The sequence below is a fragment of the Anabrus simplex genome, chromosome 1 (genome assembly GCF_040414725.1).
Source record: "Anabrus simplex isolate iqAnaSimp1 chromosome 1, ASM4041472v1, whole genome shotgun sequence".
NCBI lineage: Eukaryota > Metazoa > Arthropoda > Insecta > Orthoptera > Tettigoniidae > Anabrus > Anabrus simplex.
Window position 1 is genome coordinate 748,431,700 of NC_090265.1, and position 23,618 is coordinate 748,455,317.

Consider the following 23,618-nt stretch of genomic DNA (forward strand, 5'->3'; position numbering starts at 1 on the left):
TTACATTAGGTGGCTGGGAATAGTCATTCATCATTATATTTTTCACTTGTGCCAGATAAATGTGTAGAATTTCATTTCCTAGCACATACCAAATGATCGGTTACAGTATAAAACACGACTGTTACCAATGTTGATCCTATTTTTTTCTTGACATATTGGTTGAACTTCGGCATGTCCACAAAAAAAACGAATGTAAATAATAAAATGATTATGTTTGTACGCCTAAAAGTAAATTGGCAACGACCGTGTCTGTAATGCAACCAAAATGTAGGCTGTTTATTAAATGCAAAACCTTAGGTGGCTGATTTTCTTATAAATGTTTACACAGAGTTAGCCTAGTCACAATAACAAGGCATTCTCTTGATCACAAGCTACAAATAACAAGCAGCACGGACGATGCGGTGATTGTGATCACGTCACGACTAAAAATCACTGATATCAGAAAATCACGATATCAAATCACGCTGTGACTCACAAATCACGGTATCGCTCATCACTAGTCCAAAGTCCTACACTCTCACATATATCCACCTCTCCGTCGTTCCCCTGCCCTCTCCTGCTTGTCCCTTATATGTTGGCCCGGTGTGTATGTTTTGTAGAAGTCGCTGAGACGGCCACTCTAGCGTGAAGATTAGTATACCTTGTGTCCCTGTGCTTTTCCTATATCTCCTAGTCTAGTATACGTATTTCCTCACTCTCAAATGTCTAGGTGATACGTCTTTTCCTGAACTACTTCAAGTGCTTTGAACCCATTTTGTGAGTGTGCTGCATGGTCTATAATACTTCCCTCAATCTTCAAGTACGTACTTCGTACTCAGAAAACATTGTCAACTGCATTGGTGTACTACTTTATTGAAATTGTGTGCGTGTGTAGAACTAGTACAAATATAATACAGTATTGTGTCTGGGTGAAATAACGAGCCCAAATCAACTTCACGAACAGAACAGTAATGTGGACACAGCGCAGTGGAAACAAGTTCTTGGATTTTCTAGTTTAATAAGATAGTCATTTCTACTTTTCCTGTTACTGTTGGATGTAAGTACAGGTTTATTTGATCTTTCTACCATGACATACTTTGCCCTTGTCGCGAATTCTGATAGGAATGTCAAACATTTTTGTTTGGCCACCTATTGTTCTAGATCCATTACTCCAATGTGCATTCATGTTTTGTTTGATACTGTATACCATAACCTTGGATTGCTAGTGTTTCTCTCAAAAATATTAGGAGGGGCGGGGCGGAGGGGGGAATGTAAGCATTGGCTAATTTCCTTCCCGTCGTCGCCTACTTGGCCATCAGTTGATATAGATGTTGATTCCCATAGGGAACCTGAAATATTTGTCCCGAATGAGTAAATTTTTGGTAATGAGACAAAGTCTCTCATAGTGCATTGGCACTGCCGGTGGCTCCAAGTAGCCCATGCAGTGACCTCCACAGTATGCACTAGCCATGCATCTTGGTGGGTGTGCTATGTACCAACTGATGAGCCCAACTTAGCACACGAGGGCGAAACGCTGGCAACCAGGAATGAGTTAGCTGGAAAATTTAGAATGTCCAATAACGGACCATTTGTATTGGTATTATTTAATAGAGTGCTCGTATGCGATTCCATGCCAATCCAGACACCACTCGTGCACGACGCTACATAATAGTCAAGCTAAACATTTAAACTCCAATGTAGTTGATGCAATTCTGCTGATAATAATGAAGATTTATCATTTAAGTAAACAGTTTTACAATATTTACATTTTTATTTGGAGCACCCAATGACTCAAATATGTATTAATATTATGTAACTAGCACATTTTGCAGGCGGGACCTAGTGTTTAAAGTGCACTATGTCTTCTGGTATAGGCTAGAGCAATTTTGTTACTACCGGGCGAGTTGGCCGTGCGCGTAGAGGCGCGCGGCTGTGAGCTTGCATCCGGGAGATAGTAGGTTCGAATCCCACTATCGGCAGCCCTGAAAATGGTTTTCCGTGGTTTCCCATTTTCACACCAGGCAAATGCTGGGGCTGTACCTTAATTAAGGCCACGGCCGCTTCCTTCCAACTCCTAGGCCTTTCCTATCCCATCGTCGCCATAAGACCTATCTGTGTCGGTGCGACGTAAAGCCCCTAGCAAAAAAAATTTTGTTACTTTCATTGACCTGTCTCAGTTTTATCCTTGGCTTTGACAATATGAAAGTGACTGAGGTATGATCAGTTCTAGTAATGCCATTCCTTATGCAGCCAGTCCCTGCTATGAATGGTGTGAAAATGGTGCTCATAGGGTCGGTTGATGCATGCATTTCAGTAGACTTGGCAGACTGATATGTAATAGCAACGTCTGGCTCGGTGAGGAAAGCAGTGGGAAACTACCTCGCTCCTCATTTCCCTAGTACGCCTCTTCAGTGATGCCTAAGTCATCTATGACAGCTGGTGGCGGAGCTGTTGAGGATCAAGCCAACCTTAGGACTGAAGATTTGAACACACAACACATATGTAGGTTATGTTAGCCAGATGGACTGTAAAAACGGCTGGGCGGTGCACCCAGGACCCAGGGTGAACACTGGATTTGGCATTTGCTCTTGCATGATCTAGATTATGACGGTGAAAGAGGAGGAAAAAGACAGTGTGACCATATTTGCCTTGACCATTTTTTCTACACTTATGACTTCCTTCAAAAATCACCGGAACAAACTCGTGTGTTTCTCAAGATGTGTCCTATCAATCTAACTCATCTTCTGGTTAGATTTTCAATCTAACTCGTCTTCTGGTCAGATTTTGCTGAATCATTCTCTTCTCACTAACTCCATTAGTGATCCGATCTACCTATCTCACTTTCAACATTCTTTTGTAAAAACGACACTTCAGAAACTTCTACTCTCTTTCCTTCTTCCCCCTGTGGGTGGAATAACATTCAGAGAATCCCCAGCTTTTCGAAAGAGGCAACTAAAAGAGGACCAGGGACCCTAAACTTTGGAGTGTGGTTTCCCTAGCTTGCCTCCACTTACTTTTATCAGGCTCCTGGCTTTCATCCCGACCTCTCGTGGTTTACTGTTGTTCTTTTCTGACCCTGATGGTATTAGGTTTGCAAGGCTTAGGAAGTCTTTCATTATCACGCCATTCCTTTCCCCTTTCTTTTGGTGAAACCTTCATTATTCGAAAATACAGTCCTCTTTATTTTCCCACTGATGTTACCTAAACCTTTTTATCTATTCATTTTCACTACAATAAAATGGCATAATATGAATATCCTGAAAACAATTTTTAGAATCCTTGACTTTACAGTAAATTTAAAAACTGAAAATTTAGCATAACATTTAAGGTTTAAAACACACACTGATGTTATGAAAAATTTGTGGTAAACAAAATGTACGTAATATATCTGTTTGTTAACCCTTTTTTTTTGTAATTGAACATAACGGTTCTCAATATGCCAAGCAAGATGTAACATGTTAATAACACTTACAGGAGCTCCAGCCGGATGAGATTCCTAAGATTTTTCTGTCTTTATCAACAAAATAACAAGATAACTACTACCTGCATTTAAATCCTCTGTAATCACTGTAACACTGAAACTTCTCCTTTACTAAATTCAAAATCACTAGTGCTCACAAAATCCCGGTCAGCGTCTGGATCATCAAATTCGTCATCGTATAACATTTCCTCTATTTCACCTATTGAAATCCTTCCACTTGATGCTGCCATGTTGTAAAGTTCACAGAAACACTAATACTGTTTTTCATTGAAGATATGAACACAGTAAGAGCTTTGAAACTTAAGCCGCAGAAAATAACCTTGTCAGCGTGTTGGACAGAATTGTTACATCAAAACTTTGCACAAGTGACAGAAAATGACTAACTGATGGATCTCCTGGATGAGAACTGCAATGCATTCCTATGGCCATTACAGGAAGGTACAGAGACCACCAGCCCTATGAATGCTGAGGCCTTGGGGTAATTGCAAAATTTCATACTGCTGGGTCTTGAAGGCCCAGCCTGATCGTTCCAGGATTAATAGAGAATGGTTGCCTCGTTCTGTTTTCTCTGAAACCAGTAATCACTCATGCACAAATCTTCATAAACATATTCCTAATATGTGTACTTACTGTATGTTCGAGCTGAGCTAATTTATTTTCTTTAGAAAGGCCAAGTCCCAAGTTCTGGTTCTGATGATCTACATTTTTTTAATGTTCTCATTATTTTTGCCATTGTTAGTTATTCTGTAACCCAGTTAACAGTAGGCTATTCATCTAGACTATGTCCTTTAAGACTTCATTGCCTTATGTAATATTTCCTGTATTAAAAGAAAATCATGCAGACAAACAAATCCTATAGCTCTACAGCTTCTTGACTACTGTCCAGCCCGAAGGCATGCAGATTATGAAGAGACTTTGCAAATTCTCTCATCTGTTATTCTTGGAATATTTCAGTCAGTCATACTGCTGGGTCTTGGAGTCAACATTGCCCAGGTGGCAGGTTCCCTATCAATTTTACTGAGTCTTTTCTTAAATGATTTCAGAGAACTTGGAAATTTATCGAACACTTGTCTTGAATTCCAGCTTAATCTTCATATTCATTCATTCAACTTCGCTAATCGGCCAACTAGGGACCACGATAAGCCTCACTTTACATTCTGGCATTTGTTAATCTGTCACTTGATCCACATCGTCTTCATTAGCTCACTGTGTTTAGCACGACGTTCTTCTGTCCATTTAGCACCAGTTGCCCGTTTTTCGTCCCGGAAAGTCCCAAAAGTCTTGATGGCTGCTCTGAAAAGATTTCGGTCTTGTGCATCTTCTGCTTGTAGGCCAGTTCTTTAAGATCTTTCTTGACATTAACGTACCATGGCATTGCCGTTTTTGGTTTTGCGTCAAATATACTGAAGATACGTTTCGTCCATCGAGAGTCGATCATCCGTCGTATATGACCGTAGAAGCGAACTCTGCCTTTACACATTGTGTCCGTGATCTTCTCTATCTTAGAGTATACTTCTTGCCTGGATTTTCTAATGTAGATGCCACTTTTGTAGTTTGGACCAAGTATGGTGTGTAGGATCTTTCCTTCTTTCCTCTCTAAATCCGCAAGTAAACATTTCTCGGACAGGATAAGGCATTCAGATGCATACAGTGATACTGGTTTGATGACAGTGTTGTAGTGATGAATTTTTGTGTTCAGGGAAAAGCACTTTTTGTTGTAAATGTTGCGGGTGGATTGGAAAGTGACTTCCATTTTCTTGATTCTTGCTGCTATGGCCTCTTTGTCAAGTCCATTTTGCTGAATCCATTCCCCAAGGTATTTAAATTTACTAACACGGTTTATCGTTCCATATTTGGTGTTTAGTTGTGCTGTATCATCTTTGATATTTGACATTACTTCTGTCTTTTGAAAGGAAATTTGTAAACCTGTTTGTTCTGCTACTTCCTTTAACACATTGATCTGCTCTGTTGCACTTTCGAAATTTTCTGCCATAAGGGCTATATCATCAGCGAACGCTAAGCAATCTATTTCCACTCCATTTTTCTTTGTCCCAATCCTTACGGGTTTGTAAAGGTTTCTTTCTTTTAACGTCTTTCGCCACTCCTGTATTTCCTTCTCAAGTACGCAGTTGAACAAAAGAGGTGACAGCCCATCTCCCTGTCGAACGCCTGTCTTGATCTCAAAGGGTTCAGAGAGACATCCTTGGAATTTTACTTTGGATTTGGTATTAGTTAGTGTTGCCCTTATTATCGCCAGCAGTTTCTCATCAACTCCCATTTCTGCAAGGATGTTAAGCAACACATCACGGTCGATGGAGTCGTATGCTTTCCTGAAGTCTACAAATGTAGATACATAGGTTCGACCTCTCGGCATATGGTATCTTATTATGGTTTTTAGGTTAAGTATTTGTTCTGCACTTGATCGGCCTTTCCGAAAACCTGCTTGGTATTCCCCGAGTTTGTGCTCAATTTGCTGTTCTAGTCTTTCAAGGATGGATAGTCACAGGATCTTGTAGGCTACTGGCAGAAGAGAAATTCCACGGTAATTGTTCACATCTTCATATTGTTGTTATTATTATTATTATTATTATTATTATTATTATTATTATTATTATTATTATTATTATTATCTTTCCTGTCTTTTTTTTTTACATCGCAGTACCTCAGATAGATCTTTTGGAAACAGTGGGTTAAGAAAGGGCTAGGATTGGGAAGGAAGCGACCGTCACGGTAATTAAGGCACAGCCCCAACATTTGGATAGTGTGAAAATGGGAAAGCACAGAAAGCAATCTTCAGGGCTGTTTGCAGTGGGGTTCGAACCCGCTCTCTCCCAAATGCAAGCTGACCCAAACCACAGGGCCACTTACATGGTTTTCGTACCTTTAAAAGCTCTACTCAGTCTTATTCATGTACTAACGTCATACCTGCATCGCCTGGCTTTATTTGACCGGATTCCATTACTTTCGGTTTTAATGTATTTGCTTTCATTTGTACCACTCCTGCCAGCCCCGTAGTCTAGGAGTAAGAAGCCTGCCTCTTACCTGGAGGCCAGACAGGTCAGAGATTTTACCTGAATCTGAGAGTTGGTTCAAGGTCCATGATCTATAGGCCTTTGGGCTGAGCAACGATTTTTGGTATTCCAAGACCATCAGGGCTGTAGTGCCATGGGCTTTTATGGTCCTTTGCACGGTGACCAAAGCTCTGGCAACTCCCCGTAATCCATACCTCCATCTGCTTCCAGGGCCTGCTTGTCTTCCTCGTCCATTTGTATGATGCACAGGACTGGCTTATATGTCCCAAGCTCGATCCTGCTGGGTATCCTTCAATTGTGTGGTGTCAAATTTCATGTTCTTACCGACACAGCATCTTCGTGCCGGGATGAGCATCATGGCTAGATAACATCCTCGTTTGGTAGTTGTTGGTTCAAGCTGTCTCGTTGTGATGGTCCCTCCAGCTGTGCGATGACCATTACTGCCTCCCTCCTCAGGGCCATCGTCAGTGTGTCGTGAAGCGCATTTAAGAAGGTGTCAGCTGCCTTACACTGGATGTGATCCGGGGGTGGTCCGTCCAAAACCACATGGGCTAGTTGCGCGACGTTGGTGGCATTTCATCACCATGCTGGATTCTCTCGTGTAGCTGGACACAGTAGGCAGCTGTCACCTAATGGTCTCTGCACCGACGTCCATCTTTGGTTCTTGCAGACAGTCTCGAACTGGGTTTGAAATGTTCTCCAGGAAGTGGTCCCATCTTAGCCTAAGGCCGCTATTAGCCGTGGGCGACTAGTGGCGCAAGTAGTTGCTCTGGCGAGTCATGGACCATTGGATCAAATGGAGCCTATTAGCCGCGGGCAACTGGTGGCGCAACTTAGCAACTAGTTGCCAGCCGTCATCTGAGCCGGCAACTGCTCTGGCGACTTTTAGTTGCTCAAATGCGTGATGGGACATTGCAGTAAATGTAACCTATTAGCCGTGGGCGACTAGTGGCGCAATTAGTCGCCCGATGTAGCTGCGCGCGCATATGGAACGTCACTTGAGCTCGTGCTCTCCACCCACATATTTCATTAGCTTGTTGGTAGTAGACTGAATATTTTACTCGTTCATGTGCATTACCATATTGTGGTAGTTGTTTTAATGAACATCGAAACATTAAATAAACTAGCGCAACAAATGAAGGAGATGACAAAACTATTTGAAAGTAGAATACTCATCCAGCAAGTGGCTGTGCAGTTTGATCACGTAGCTGTCCGCTTGGATTCCGGAGATAGTGGGTTCGACCCCACTGTCGGCAGCCCTGAAGATGATTTTCCGTAGTTTCCCATTTTCACACCAGGCAAATGGGGCTGTACCTTAAGGTCACTGTCGCTTCCTTCCCACGCCTAGCCTTTTCCAATACCATCGTCGTCATAAGACCTATCTGTGTCAGTGCGACATTAAGCAGTTTGTCAAAAGAAGAAAAGAAAGTTGAATAAATAAGAAACTTGAATAAATACTAAAGAATTAATATTTGAGGTTGAAAGAAAACTGGCCATTTGAGATTTCAGCATTGAAACTTACAGAGACAAAGTAGAAAAACTGAATTCATGGAAGAACATTTGAAAGAACTTCATTCCAGAATTCGAAGATAAACCCTGGGCGAGAGGAGTGTTCTAGGTAATTTTTATACTACTTGTACTATTCAGTGTGGAAATGTGTAACAATAAAAATTCCATATCATTTAAATTTGTACCATTGTTTCTTTGTCTTGCTACATTAGTGAATTATAGCTCAGATGGATTGGGTAAATAGAAGAGCAAATAACGTTCTGTAGACCTGAAGTTTTATTTAGAAAAATCTTAAATAAATACAAGGTTTTTTTCGGTATTTTATAAGAGAATTCTTAACATTAATTCAAGTTGTACAGTAAACGTAAGTTGCTTGTTTTTATTTTTTCATTTACTACTAGTTACTAGCATTACTAGTTACTAAAATTATTTTCATTGCAAAGTAAATATTTTTACAGAAATAATTTTATATAAAACTAGCTGTTACCCACGGCTTCGCTCGCGAGGATTTCGTAAGTTGATAAAAATTCATTGTTCCTCAGTGCTGCACCAAGGCATTATCTGAAAATCCCTAAGTATAAAAACTCGCTGAAAAATTGCATTTCATTTACCCCAGAACCTCTTTGTAAACCACATTTGTGGCTAAGATGGCAAAGCTACTGGCAGAGCTAAATCTGGAACATGCGGCATGGAACTCATATCAATTTTCACGTCTGTAACCTGTTAATAATGAGATATACTGTAGATATACTCAGTTCCAAAACTGCGCCGCTCATTGCCCGAGTAGTCAGCGTCGAGGCCTTCGGTTCACAGGGTTCCAAGTTTGATTCCGGGCTGAGTCGGGGAATTAAATCGCGTGTGATTAATTCTTCTGGCTCGGGGACAGGTTGTTTGTGTTTGTCCCAACACTCTCCTCTTCATATTCACTCAGCACACCCCATTACCAACGACAACAGGAACACGCAGTAATAATTACATCCCTACACACGGGGTTGACATCAGGAAGGGCATCCAGCCATAAAACAGGGTCAAATCCACATGTGTGACACAAATCGCACGCGCGACGCCACAGGTGTCGGAATAGCGGTAGAAGAAGTACTCATTTGATAAATTTACCCGCTTTTTTTAAAATTATTATTTTATCCCCTTAAGTGGATTTTCCAAAAAAAAAAGAAAAAGAACTGTGTTCATTTGTTTTTAAAAGAGATTCCATGTACCAATTTTAACGTCTGTAATGTCTTAAGTTTCTGAGGTATATGCATCCTCATATAAAGAATTCAACTCCTTTCTAACATCTTTTGACCCCCGCCCTCACCCCTTAATTGGATTTTCTGAAAAGAAAAATTTGTGTTTCTTTTATTTTTAAAGGGGACTCCAAATGCCTTTTTGATGTCTTAGGTTTTTGTGATATATTGTAGATAATCTCGCTGCTGTAAGCATACTGGAGTTGATGTTACCATGGTTACAGCAGTTCATTTCTTTATCCGATTCCTACAGCAGGGGTAGTTTGGTGCCAATATCTCAATAATGGTTGGTTTTATGGCCTTTAAATATGGTTTACCGAGCTCGATAGCTGCAGTTGCTTAAGTGCGGCCAGTATCCAGTATTTGGGAGATAGTAGGTTCAAACCCCACTGTCGGCAGCCCTGAAAATGGTTTTCCGTAGTTTCCCATTTTCACACCAGGCCAATGCTAGGGCTGTACCTTAATTAAGGCCACGGCCGATTCCTTCCCACTCCTAGCCCTATCCTGTCCCCCCGTCACCATAAGACCTATCTGTGTCGGTGCGACGTAAAGCAACTAGCAGGAAAAAAAATTTAAAAATATGGTTTTCGGGCCCATAGGGCTTACCGAGGTTTGTTCTTTGCGTCAAGGGGCTTAAAATGAGCCATGTCTTGTCCTTGTACAACAAATTCAATATTTCGCCTATATTAGCCTAGTATTTTTATATCTCCCCACGTCGCCCCCGCCCCCATCCCTTTCGAATTGTTTTGAAAATAAAATATAGCCTATAACACTCAGGGATAATATGTCTTTCTATTAGTGAAAGAAGTTTTAGAATCGGTCTAGTAATTCCTGAGATTAGCCATTACATAGGTACAAACAAACTTTACCTCTTTATATATTAGTATAGATAACATGTTTTTCTAATTATAATTATTTTAAATATATTTCGTTAGGAAGAAACAGCGCGCAACAACTATGACGCCATCAATAATATGTATGTATAGTATGTATGTTTATCCCTTGTCCTGTTTGTCTACGGGTCGTGTATGAAGTGAGGTGAATCTTCGCAGCTAGTTTTTTACGATGTCAACCTCGTCAAAGGGCTAATGAGTCAGTTACAAACGATTAACTGAATTAATTTGTGAAGGATTCGAGTAAAAAGATTTTTGAAAATTACGGTTAATTTAAAATACTTGTTACGAGAAACAAAGTAACGACTATGGCATGACTTAAATACAATGAGAAGAAGACTTCCACATAATCAATACTTACTTTATTAAATTAAAACTACAGGACTGGTTGCGACCTTTCTAGGTCATCTTCAGCTGGTCACACAATCACATATAACATATCATGCAATCATAAAATATTACTATATCTAACAGAGTGTCATACGACGATAACATATCAAATTCTCATGATTGGGGGCAATCATCGAATTGGAAACTTGGTATACACTGTCTTTTCATGAATAACATACATAAAAACATGTTTATAAAAGTTTGAATTGTTCATAGGTACGAGTTTTTTCTGAAATTAGGTGCTAGCTTTGTAAACCATGTATGATAACACAGAAAGAGCATGTGCATTGATCACAATTTGTTAGTCTTATGGAATGTTGGGCTTGTGGGTTGCACTTCCTTGTTTCCTAAACCTTCAGTTGTACACTGTGATAGAATCTTGTTGCCCAATATTGATTTGCCTTAATTTTTAAAAACTAATTAGCTCTGTCCTTGAAGTATTGATAAATAGACATTATTATGAACACTTAATGTTAACTGTAAAGATAAAACTTGTGTTAAATTACACTTTGAAATGTCAGGTTCTCAAGTATGAGTTATGTGTCACCATATATATACGAAACATAAAAACACATGTCAATTCTGAAAAGCAGTATATGGGATTGTGTAAACTCAGTTGAGACTTGAGCAGAAAATGTAGATTTCTAAAGCGTGCACGCAAAAAATCAGTGCTGTTTGTATTGGAAGGTAAGTCGTAGTGTCCTGTGTTGAATTATGCTATGTGGCATTTGACTGGAGTAGAGGCTCCTTCCCTTCACAGTTGTGTATGGAGGTAACAATTATTGCTGTTGTTGATTTGACGTTGTGTGTAGCTTGGGAGCACTCGGCTAATAGCGGCCTAAGGTTTCACCTTCACAACGCTGGAATTGCCATCACTATTGGTGGGCTCTATTAAAATCTCCATGACCATTGCGCACTTAAGTTAATTTTTTAAGTTCACTAATTAGTTGATCTGGGTTGGTTGTAAGCTCAGTTATCATTTAGTCCTGGTTTAAATTTAAGTTCAGTTTTGACTAGATTTAGTTCATCTTATGATCTTATTAAAAAAAAACGGAAGTTCTCGGCATCCATTTTGCTACTCATTAGAGATTTCTTCAAACACCATTTGAAATGGTGGGGAGTAGGAACTGGTAGTGTTTCATTCTATGAGCAAGATTTATTAGCTACTAGTACTTGCACATTAACAGATATACAAGTCACAGTTTGTGCTCTTTTTACTCATGCTAACTCAGTCACTTTATTATCTGAACGTTAACACACTACGCAGTTTCCCAATACTGCACTTCGTGTACTGTCTGTCTCGCAAGTCACTTGCACTTGTTCATCGGTCTCCAACAGTCCTCTTAGAGTCTGCGTTGGAATGATTCATTGACTTGAAGCACAGCTGACTTCACCGAAGATAAACACGAGAGATCCAACTCCACAGGACAGAAGACAGACCAGACAGTCGCTCGACTCCGCGGCAGTACTCTCTCACATACTCTATCAGGTACTCCACAGCAGTACATGCACAGCACTGACTGACTGGCTGCCTGTCTGCCTTATATAGTCACGCTTTGCCGAGTGAGTTTGCCATGCCATTAGGGTCGCATAGCTGTGAACTTTCATGCTGGAGATGGTGGGCCGAATTCTACTGTCAGCAATCCTGAAGATGGTTTTCCATGGTTTCCCATTTTCACACCAGGCAAATGCTCGGGCTGTACCTTAATTAAAGACACTGCTGCTACCTTTCCAATCTTAGCCCTTTCCCATTCTTGTGTCGGTGTAAACCTACGATGTGTTAGTGCAACGTTAAACATCTAGCAGGGGAAAAAAAAAGAATAGTCAGGCTTTGCAGTTCCAGAACAACCTGTAAACTAGATATGGCCAGAACTTGTGCAATTTCCAATCATCTCGAGGTATCTAGAAGTGGCCGGAGGTTTCCAGGGAGATGGAGATAGATGTCAGAGAGGCCTTACACTTCTTGCTTCAACCTGACTGGTTGTCTGTGTGGGCAAGCAGACAGGGCTAGACTAACTTGCTTCTCCCACCTTGGAATCAGCATGGCGGCCAATCTGCCACGATATAAACCTTGAAAAGGAAAGGGGCATACTGCAGTTTGATTTTTGTACAGCCCTTCTTGCTTGGTACTGTATTCCAGTACAGTTATTTGGAATATGAATAAATGTTTTGAACTTATTTTAATTAAATTATTATAGTGGACTGTATTGGCTGGTTCTCTCCCAGGATACATGAAGGTATACAACCAAATATTACAAGATAACTTAAGTAAAAGAACACACTCCTTGAGTTGCCAAGGGGCGTTAGGGATGCCAACCTGCCAGCACCAAAGAGAAGTCAACAGACCAAAATGAAGTGTTCTATCTACAGGCTAATATAATATTGCACAGAATACAAAAGAATTCATTGTTCATATGGCATAGTATATACATTGAATTAGTCATGGTTATGCTAATGCAGTTGCTAAATAAGTTTGATAAGGAATCAAACAAAATAAATTATTTCATCCAATGGTATGGAGTCTGGGAACGTACCCTAGACACTAGTTTCATTGAATCGCAATTCCAATGCGCTCTCTCAGGAATTCAGTGAAACATGGGTTTCACCTCCTTGCAGCACAGTCCAATTGTTTCCACCTTGAACGTCACAGAGACATAATTCTCAATTGCTCCTTTATATTTGGTAGTTTTGCTGGTATGCTGTGTATAATGGCATCTGTTAAGAGAGATTTGCCTTTGTTGCGTGGGACTAATGTTAGACAATATATGTGGACTTGCCTTAATTTTCTCCTCTAGTTCAGACGTAGAGTCAGTTTTGCTTAAGTATTCATTTCTTTAGAAGCCAAACTGATCTCCCAGATCAGCTCCAACTTCTTTCTCCATTCTTCTGTAAATAATATGTAGGGTCAGTCAGGGTAATTATGAGACAGACAAAATAATAATTTAAAAAAAAAAGGGGGGGGGGGGAATGAGACACTCAATTTTTTCTGCTCTGATTAATAATCTCAACACTTTGTATGAATGATTTTTATATATTAGTCTTTTATCCATTATGGTAAAATAATTGGAAAGTGTCCGAACTATATATCTAGCAGTACACGTTTTTCCTGGGTGGTGTTTTTTCTATCCAAAAAACTTTCATGCTTTGCACTTTGTATTTTGTTACTCTGGCTCAACCCAAATATCGAGGAAAGTGTTTCTGGTTTTATTTGGTAGTGTAAGGGAGAATCTTCTTTTTCAGCTTGAAAACACAATTTCAAGTTTTTGATTTGAGAAGAACATTCATTTTTATAAAAGGGGGTAAATATGAGACATCATTAGGGTAAAAGTGAGACACTTTTTTGGGGAAAATGAGACAGTTGGTACACTTGTTTCTGTACCTAAATACTTATGTTTGTCATTCCTACAGACTCCTTTCCTGGTATACTTCCTGAAAATTCTTTCGAGAATATCCTACTTTCAAAAATCAAACACACTGACAAAACCATGATGAAGCGAAGAAGAGTGGACCCAACAGCAAAGAATATTCCCAGCTTGTGAGGGAAAAGCAGAAACCACTTCATAAGAAGGATAGAAAAGGTACATGTATTCAAAAGGCAACAGTTCCAGTAGTAAAACCTCCATCTAAGACAAGAGCAGAAGTTCATTCACTGAGCTCGATAGCTGCAGTCGCGTAAGTGCGGCCAGTATCCAGTATTCAGGAGATAGTAGGTTCGAACCCCACTGTCGGCAGCTCTGAAAATGGTTTTCCGTGGTTTCCCATTTTCACACCAGGCACATGCTGGTGCTGTACCTTAATTAAGGCCACGGCCGCTTCCTTCTCACTCCTAGCCCTTTCCTGTCCCATCATTGCCATAAGACCAATCTGTGTGTGTGCGACATAAAGCAACTAGCAAAAAAAAAAAAAAAAAAAAAAAAAAAAGAGGAGATCACGGCAGATGAAGTAAATCCAGGTGACTTTGTACTTGTACTTTTTGAAAGTTCTGGAAAGCAGCATTCTTTTCAATATAAATATGTTGCCACTGTTCAGAAAGTTCTGGAAGGTGGAGACATGCAAATCATGTGTCTCAATTGTGTGGACAATAACAAAACTGTGTTAAGGCTTAATGAAAATGATGTATCTGTTGTAGAAAAGTCAAAATTACTAGGGAAATTGCCTGTTCCAATAATAACAGGGAGAGGTAGAGGCATTACATTTGCATTCCCAGGAACAGTTGATGTTTTTGAAAAAAAAAAAAAAAAAATAGAACTCCTACAATTTCTGTTAAGCCAGTTTAAACTAAGTGATGTCTCATTTCACCATTCTGATTACAATGGGCACTATGTATTTATTTAGTATAATTAAAGTGTAACATAAATTCAGACATAAAGCTCAGGTACCATTTAATTAGATGGTATAATGTCAACAGTCTATACTAAGTAATTTTTGTCAGGAATGAGTATAAAAATGCATCTCAAGCCTAAATTTCGTGGTATCAAAACATGGCCATTTTGTTCCTATAATAAAACTGAGGAAAGTGTTGCAAACTATTACACCCAGATTTTTTCCTGTCTTCCTTTGACCCTAAGCTGTCTCACAATTACCCTATTAACTCTTCAACATGATTTTATAGTCTGCTACAATACTGTCTCACTTTTCCCCTGGGTTGTCTCATAATTCCCCCTTTTGCAGGTTAAAAATAAGACTCACATTTATATTTATTTTTCAAAAGTTAATGAATATATAGTAATCTGTTGTTTCCAGTGTTTTTGTAACACCAGTCACAACTTATTATGATTTTTTGTATAACTGTCACTGTTGTAGTTTGTAATTTATGAACAAAGTTGTAAAAAATGTCTCATTTACCCTGAATGACCCTACGAACATTCTTCAAATGTGAGATGCTAAATTAGTAGTGCAGTAGTTTTCACACTTGTCAGCAGCTGCTTTCTTAGGAATAGATACGAGTATATAACATTACAGTATTTATTAAATCGCATGGCACTTTTCCTGTATACACACTAACTGGAGCAGCTTCGCCATGCTTGTTTCTCTTCAGGCAGTCAGTAATGTTGAGGATGTATCGTCAGTTCCAGATGCCTTGTTCCTACACACATCGACGAACTATCGTGCACCAAGGAGGAGTTGACAATTTGCTGCAAAACTTGGCCTGCAGTTTCATATTGAGTAAAAAAAGTCAAATGATTGACATAGTGATGTGATTAGTTGAGCAGTCTTACCACTATAGGCTGTGTACATGCTGCCACCCGTGATCTACATGAGGGTTTGCAGATGCTACTTGCCTGTAGTGTAATGTTGCTTCTGGTTGCGGAAAGCTGGTCGAGAATTCGACATGCCTATTATGACACAATTGAGAGATTTTACTCTGTTATCAATGTTTGAGAGGGGACAATTCGCTCTTGTTAGGGCAAAAGGGTATAAGTTCATTTTCTATGATTTTTACAGGAGAGCAAAAACAAAATTCTGCTCTTCTCTGACTAAACTGTTACAAATTACTTTTCATTATTTGTATTCTAAGTTGTAGTTACTTGTGTCTTTACATTATTGAGTAGATTTATGGCTTACTTGGCTCTGTAATTGTAGGAATGGTTTTAATATTGTGCACATACTACATTATTTTTTACTTGTAACTTTTGGACCTATTCTGTGTTGACTTACACCCTCTTGTCTGAACGTTAGAAGTGTTATGTTTTGCGTTTATATAAGCTGTGCGGAAGAGAGACTGCTTTGTAGTGTTTTGGTTAGCGCTATTAACTCTCACCCTTGCAGTCGTGAGTTCTATTACCGGCACTTCTACAAATTTAAGAGCGGTGCGAGTGTCTCGTACAAGGCTTTATCATCCACACGGGGGTTATAATTTGGATACTAAATCTACGTGCAGGTTGTTATTTGTGCTTTAAATTCACGTGGATGTTAGATAGGTGGATTTAGGATCCAATCCTACCAAAATTGCAAATATTAAAAATATTACTGTATCTCATGCACATTTTGGGCTAATAAAGCCTCTGTTTCGGACGCCCCCAATGCTTAGTAATGAGTATGAGTCAATAACATGCAAGAGAATAAGAAAATAATTACTTTGGCCTTCATTCTATCAAATCACATAAAAAAACAATGCTTAGGCTACTGATTATTGCATTTTATTACAATTTACTTTCTCTCATTATCCAAAAATTAATTCAACTTCTTGACTTTTTTAATACAATATTATTGGTATATAATACAATGTAAAAGTCCTCGATCTGTTTTTGATTGAAATTTACATTCAGAGTTTTTCAACACACACAAGAACTCGCCAATTTCTTTCATTCCTGGTCTTCCTCGTCCTGCAGCTCTTCATCAGTGTTGTTACCAGGAAGATCATTCCTAACATTGTCTTTCGATACTTAATTCTGGTAATATGCAAGAAACACATCAGGGATGAGAGGAAGTAAATCAAGAAGATCTTTTCTTCTCTCTGCTGATGGGGACAGGACCTTTGTAACTAATGATGGCTTCAGTGAGTCACGGCCAAATCCTCTTCTTAACATGGTCATTATTTTGAAGTCTTCAGATTCTCCTGAGGTTTCCTTATAAAGATTTCCAGTTTCTTTCATTACTCTTACCCATTTGACATTTTTCCAGATAAATTTTTCCCCAGGGTCATTACTTCTTTTCATTTGTAACGAGTGCTTTAGAAGTCCAGAATATTATAAAAAGGTCTGTTTGTTTCATTTCAAAAACTTTGAATGGTTTCATTTACCACTTGGATCATTCAGGAAGATCATTCCTAAAATTGTCTTTCAATACTTAATTCTGGTACTATGCTTGAAACACATCAGGGATGAGAGGAAGTAAATCAAGATGATCTTTTCTTCTCTTGGCTGATGGGGACAGGACCTATGTAATTTAATGATGGCTTCAGTGAGTCACGGCCAAACCAGTTGGACATAGTCATGAGGATGGATGATGGGTACTGTAGTGCTTTTCTTTGATTTCTCAATTAGGGATTGGTCTGTATCACACTCCATATGTGTGTGGTCAGGAACTTGAATTATTGCGTGTAATATAGCAAACGTGGGAGTTCTTGTTCCGACCACCAGAAATATCTGAATATGTTACGCAGTGCTTAACGCTCAAACGTAAGTTCTTTAAATACTTCATCAAACACGATACCTGATCAGCTCCTCTACCTGCCTTATCTTCACTCCACATGCTTGTCCTTTTTTTAGGTCGTGTACAGTGAGATTGAACGTCCACAATAGACGTTTGTAGAATGCCACATAACTTTCTAGCATAGGAGTAGGGAGACACTGCTGCATGTCAAATGTGATAACTACTTTACTGTCATCAGCTAAAGTAATTTGTTTGTCCATTACCTACGACTTCTATGCCATATCTGCCATTTTTTGGTGAATAGCTAAGCAGTTCTGAAGTTTTATATTGTCTTCTTCGGGAACATGAGAAATTTGCATGTGAAGCTTGAAACATGTGTGACGTATCGACGTATCCTTTTTTGGTTTCTTGATACTGATGTTTAATTTGTGACACAGCTTCTGGTACACGGTTAGACTTTCAGCCTGTTTTGACTCTCTACATGAGATTTTGTGTTCTTTGTATAGTTGTGAAAGGGTGTTGCGAGATGGTAAATATTCTTTGTTGAAGTTTTTCTTGAATAGTGTATTTAGTGTATATTGTAAAAGACAATAGAATTACAGGCCCCTGGAGTATATCACATTGAATGTAGCTGCGGAGCCTTTATATTGGTGAAACAAAAAGGTCTGATCTCCACCCGCCTAAAAGAACATATACGTCACACCAAGAACCAAAACACAGATATTTCAGCGGTAGCCAAGCATTCCTACGAAACAAGGCACGGAATATCATTTGACAAGACCAAGATCCTAGCAGCTATCCCTTGGAATCTGGAAAGGAAAATCCGCGAGGTTATCGAAATCAAGAAGCATCCGAACAACATAAATTTAGAAGAAGGATATAAAATCAGTAATTCTTGGATGCCTATCATTCATAGTTTAAGACATACAGACCACAACATAAACACACGGGCCGGAACCCCATTACCTAACAGCGCGGGCAAGCCCCCACTACCTGGCTGTGACACATACCTTCCAGAATACTCACGAGACAGCCAGGGCTTATGCCAGCCAGAAAGGCTAGGATATAAAAGGCCAAGGTTAGAGCCACTCTAGTAGAGTAAATTTCTGCCAGGGAGACTGATTACCTTGGATCGAGTAGGGGTATTTCAGTCGCCTTGATAAAGAATACTGCAATGTATTCGAAACGTCGGCAAACTGTACGTGATGTGCAGACAACTACAACACGATTAAACCGGGAAATGAAATTAAATAATTCTTTACACCGTGGAAGCTTCACTTCTAAGATATCAACTCAGCTTCCTCACAATTACCCCTACTAACATGCCATCTCTGACTAACCATGTACGTAATACTCCACCCATTCCTTCTTCCCCTACCCTCCTCCCACCTAAGACATCACACTGTTACAATACACATTCAGTCGAGCCGGCACCGCAAGTGATACAAACTTGCCACGCACGAGGAGGTAAGAAAAAAGTTCCATAATAGATTGCTTATTTGCGACCATTATCATACCTCATTCTCTACGGCACCCTTTACGTCCTAATATATTTTCTTTCTATTGGAAGTTCTTCCCTCAGCAAGGCAGATTTCCGTGAGTCTCCCATTAGAACAACATCAGGACGGTGGCAAGATTACTTTCACCTTACATTTCGGAATTCGATCTGATCCAAACAACTCGTCAAGATTAGTAAAAGCTTCTTATACGAAAACGGCATCATTATTCTAATATTCTCCAAGGCCATCCTATATTTTATGTGTAAATACGTTGACAAACAACAAGAAGTCCAATTAACATTTAGACTATTTTAACTAGACCATGAATCCATGTGAATGATTATAAATATAACTTACACGGTGTTTCGATTATAGTGTTATCTGATCTTCAATTATACAAAGGATGACCTAGAAGATAAAATAGGGCTACGAATTACAGAAATTTTAAGAGGTTTAAAAAAAAAAATTCCTTTGAGTATTATTGAATAGGTTGTCAGACAACATGTAGCTTAAACAACATCCAAATTATTTTTAACTAAATTCTGAATCCTGTGAATGTTCATAAATGTACTTATGTGATGTTTTCTTTTGTATAATGTGTAACTGTAATATTTATTCTATAGGACATTGACCAAGAAGGCAGAATAGTGCTACACTATATATAAAGAAATTTTAATAGGTTTCAACACAAGCTATCCATGAGCAATTTAAAGACTGCTTCAAGAATTTTCACATAATTTCTAAAAAAAATTGCCAGTTAGTTAAAAATTGGCAAAAATGTATTTTGTAATCCACATTATTTTTACACTTAGCTATTAAGATAGTCTGTAAGAGAAAATCAGGATCCCGATGAATTTATGATTTTGGGAGCAAGGTTTAGGCTGAGGATGCCCGCAACTAAGAGCGAAACATGTCCCAATTTGATTGTAATGTATAAGTCATAAGCATTCAGATGAATGTAATCTATTGAATAGGTCGAACATTTTTATAAGCTTGATTGGTTTAACATGAAATTTATTACATGTAATGATCTCAGTTTTCGTAATTTTTGACTTATACCCTATTGCCCCACCTCGTGCAAATTCTTAGAATGCTCAGGGTTGAATGGACGTATCAGCGAATCACTCAAATCACCCATCACCTCAGTCTTTCTGACCAGACTGTTATGGTGTGTTGTGATCAGGGTATGCATGAGGTTAGATACATGGCAACTGGGCTCAAGATGCTGTCAACTGACTAATAAAGAAGAAGATCAGGTGATCCACCAACAGGCACTAATAATCTGCCACCCAGGCACATGTAGCATCGTCAAAGCAGGCCCTTGTGTCTGCCCAAACCATTTCTAAGTGAACACTGCAACAAACTGGAACTGGGTTGTCTGTAATGTTGAATCGAGTTCCTCTTTACACACTGATTATGGCCATGTTCATGTCTGTGGGCCTAACACGCCATCTCCATGTGCTATGGCAAGTGGCTCAATCTTGTCTTTGCTGTGATGAAATTCTTTGCCCTTTTACAATGTACTGGTCTGGAGGATCATCATCCCTAGTAGTGATACGAGGGTCATTGGCAGCACAGCAATATTTGTGTTGCGCCTCATGGCAAGAGGCATTTCACGTCAGGCGAATGCTGGGGCTGTACCTTCGCAATCCTGACCCTTTCCATCCTTCCATTGCCAAAACCTTTGATGTGTTAGTGCTACATTAAACTACCAGAATTTCTTTTCCCTACTTGTTTCCTGAAGACACCTGGCCAGAAATCCTGCTCTTAACACTAAGATTACCAAACATTCTTTCTACCTACTTTTACTGAAGCTGTCATTTTGACCGATTGTAACATATATTCATTTCTTGAGGATATTGGTGCCAGAAAAAGTTTCAAATTGAGTACAAAAACATCATAGACCCTATATAATTTAATTGTGATAATGTAGGACTTGTAAACACTGTTATAAATAAATAAATGCACTAGTAAGGCAGAATGTTCTTCTTACACACTTAAGCTTACATTATATACGGTACATATCTGCATGAATATCACTTTCTGCTTTTCGACTTATTTGTCGCACTGTACACACACACGCACGCACACGCGCACGCACACACACACACACACACACACACACACACACACACACACACACACACACACACACACACACACACACACACACACTGCCTGGTCACCTTTGAAGTACACTTTCCACAGACCAGTTTTTTACACATTACAGATCTTTCCTTTGTCTTGTTCCCTTTGCACACTGTCTGCGATGTGAACTTTCTTCGGAGGCTAAGGGCTCATTGTTGCAGCCAACAGCGATGATGGTGTTTAGAGGCCTACTAATCTGAGGAGACGCGTAAGGATGCACTAGATCGGTTGCCAGCTGTCTCAGGAATACCCTTGTCGGTATTTGCTTGTCGGCTGTTGCCCTATACAATGCATACGAGTGAGATCTAGTATGTTGAAGGCATGCACTGGCCATCACCAACTCATCGATTTTACCATGTAGCCTACTTACGGCCCATTTGATCTACTATGTCGACACCAAATTTGGTAGAATTATAGAAAGAGACTTTCAGGCTTTTTCTTCGGATGTTGTTCATTGATGCTTACATAAGTATGTAATGTACTGAGAATGAGGACATTCTTGTTCTTTTTAGTTTGGTAGCACGTGAGAGTTGCATCCTCATTTTTGTACACAGCTGTGCTGTAGAGTGGGTCACCGCTAGTCTTCACAGAAGGAGGACCTTTTCTCCTACTACGGTTCAGTATGCCTACAATACTTGCGTTCTTTTTTCTTCAATGATTTCGCTAGTTTCGGTGAAGTGAAGAAGTTATCACAAGTACAGTAATATTTCTTCCCTGACTGATGAAAGGCTGAGGAAGACGTAATACTACATGTTCACTTAGAGCCCGATCGGTGGGTCGCGTTTCCTCTTTCCCAAGATAGGGAAAACCATTTACAACATTGGCTTCCACATCGACAGCCAACCAAAATTTAATACCAAACTTGTCTGGTTTATTGGTCATATTCTGCATTTGACGGAGAAAGCTGTTCGTCCACGGTAATGTTCTCACCTGGTCTCTAGCAAAAAGTACACTTGGATATAAATTTGTCCCACACAACGGATACAAACGCAAATGTTATTTTTTGTGATCCCTGAGGGAGGATTTTTTTATCGAATCAGAGAAAATTCCAGGACCCCACTTCTGTGACCACAGAACAAAAACGTTCGTGTCAGCTCCATAAGTCCCGCATGCCTATAAAAAACCAATGAAAGCGTCCGATTCTTCCAAAGAAAGTGTTCATTCAGGATTGTTTACAACGTCGTGGGCTCTAACCTCAGTACATCGGTTGATGTGGCCAAATACAGTAGAAACAATACGCGACACTCAAGCGAGATATCGAGGGACAACTATTACAGCTCTCTCTAGCGGATAGACCTGAGAACGACTGATTCTGTAATAAGAGCACGTGTATTTGTGTGTGAAGTTTTTGGTGTTATTTATGCGTGTTCATTGAGTTGACATAATTAAATAGTGGCGTGTGTCATTCCTTGATCTCTCCTCTCAACATGAGGGGAAAGGTATGTGCTGTGTTTGGCTGCAGTAACTATGAAGTAGAGAAGAATGTGCGGTCTTTGGCTTCCCTCGTGACAAGAAAATGTAAGTAATATTGTGTTTGCATGTATATATTCTTCCAGTGACAAAGAGATTTTTATAGTACTTCATAATCTTCTGACCTGCTCGACCCATATTTTAACTGGCTTAAAATATAATACGCATATTGTATTGTATAGTGCAGCAGTTAACCTTCAATGCCGATGTGTTGTTGTAGGTGTGATCTGTGGGTTTTGGAATGTCACAGAAGTGATTTGGATAAGGTGTACAAGAAAGAAGAGACGTTACGCTTATACAGGGTGGCCCACTTAAACCGTTCATCGCAGATATATCTGAAACAACAAGATATATTGAAAAATTACTTTCACAGGCATGAAGGCAGGGAAGGGGCTAATTAAAGTAAATACTATGAGCCAGTCAAAAACGTAGGAAAATAGTATTTTCAACATCAACTTACGTTTTTCTAAAATGGATACCCTGTACTATTTCATGCGCAATCGTTAACATGAAAAATCACATAAGTAATGGCGTTTGTTTCATCGCAATAGGTCAATTACATCCCGAGATATTGCAACGTGAAGTTGACGCTTGAGATAAACGAAACGCGCAGCAGTTGCACATCCCGAGAGTCAAGCGCGAACCTCACGGTCCTCTTACTCACGATATGATTGCCGTACTACGATGCGACAGGCACTGTACTTAATGCTATTTGCACTGTTATCAAGAGGGATGAAAATAAGAGAAGGGTTTCTTGCCACAGCAAAAGGATACGTAAATAACGGTTTCTCCTTGCGTGTTTTATTTACCTACACTGTTCCGTAATAATAAATTTGGAGCTTAATCTATAAGGAAAATAATTTATTGTACAGAAATAA

General features: G+C 39.4%; 1 protein-coding gene across 1 annotated transcript in view; it reads left to right on the top strand.

The window, feature by feature from the left end:
* Window positions 1-867: 867 nt before the first annotated feature.
* Window positions 868-23,618, top strand: part of LOC136873038 (protein PET100 homolog, mitochondrial) — a 42,021-nt gene continuing 19,270 nt past the window's right edge. The window contains exon 1 of the mRNA XM_067146680.2: window positions 868-1,036. The gene's annotated coding sequence lies outside the window, so the exon portion shown is untranslated. The remainder of the gene's footprint in view (window positions 1,037-23,618) is intronic.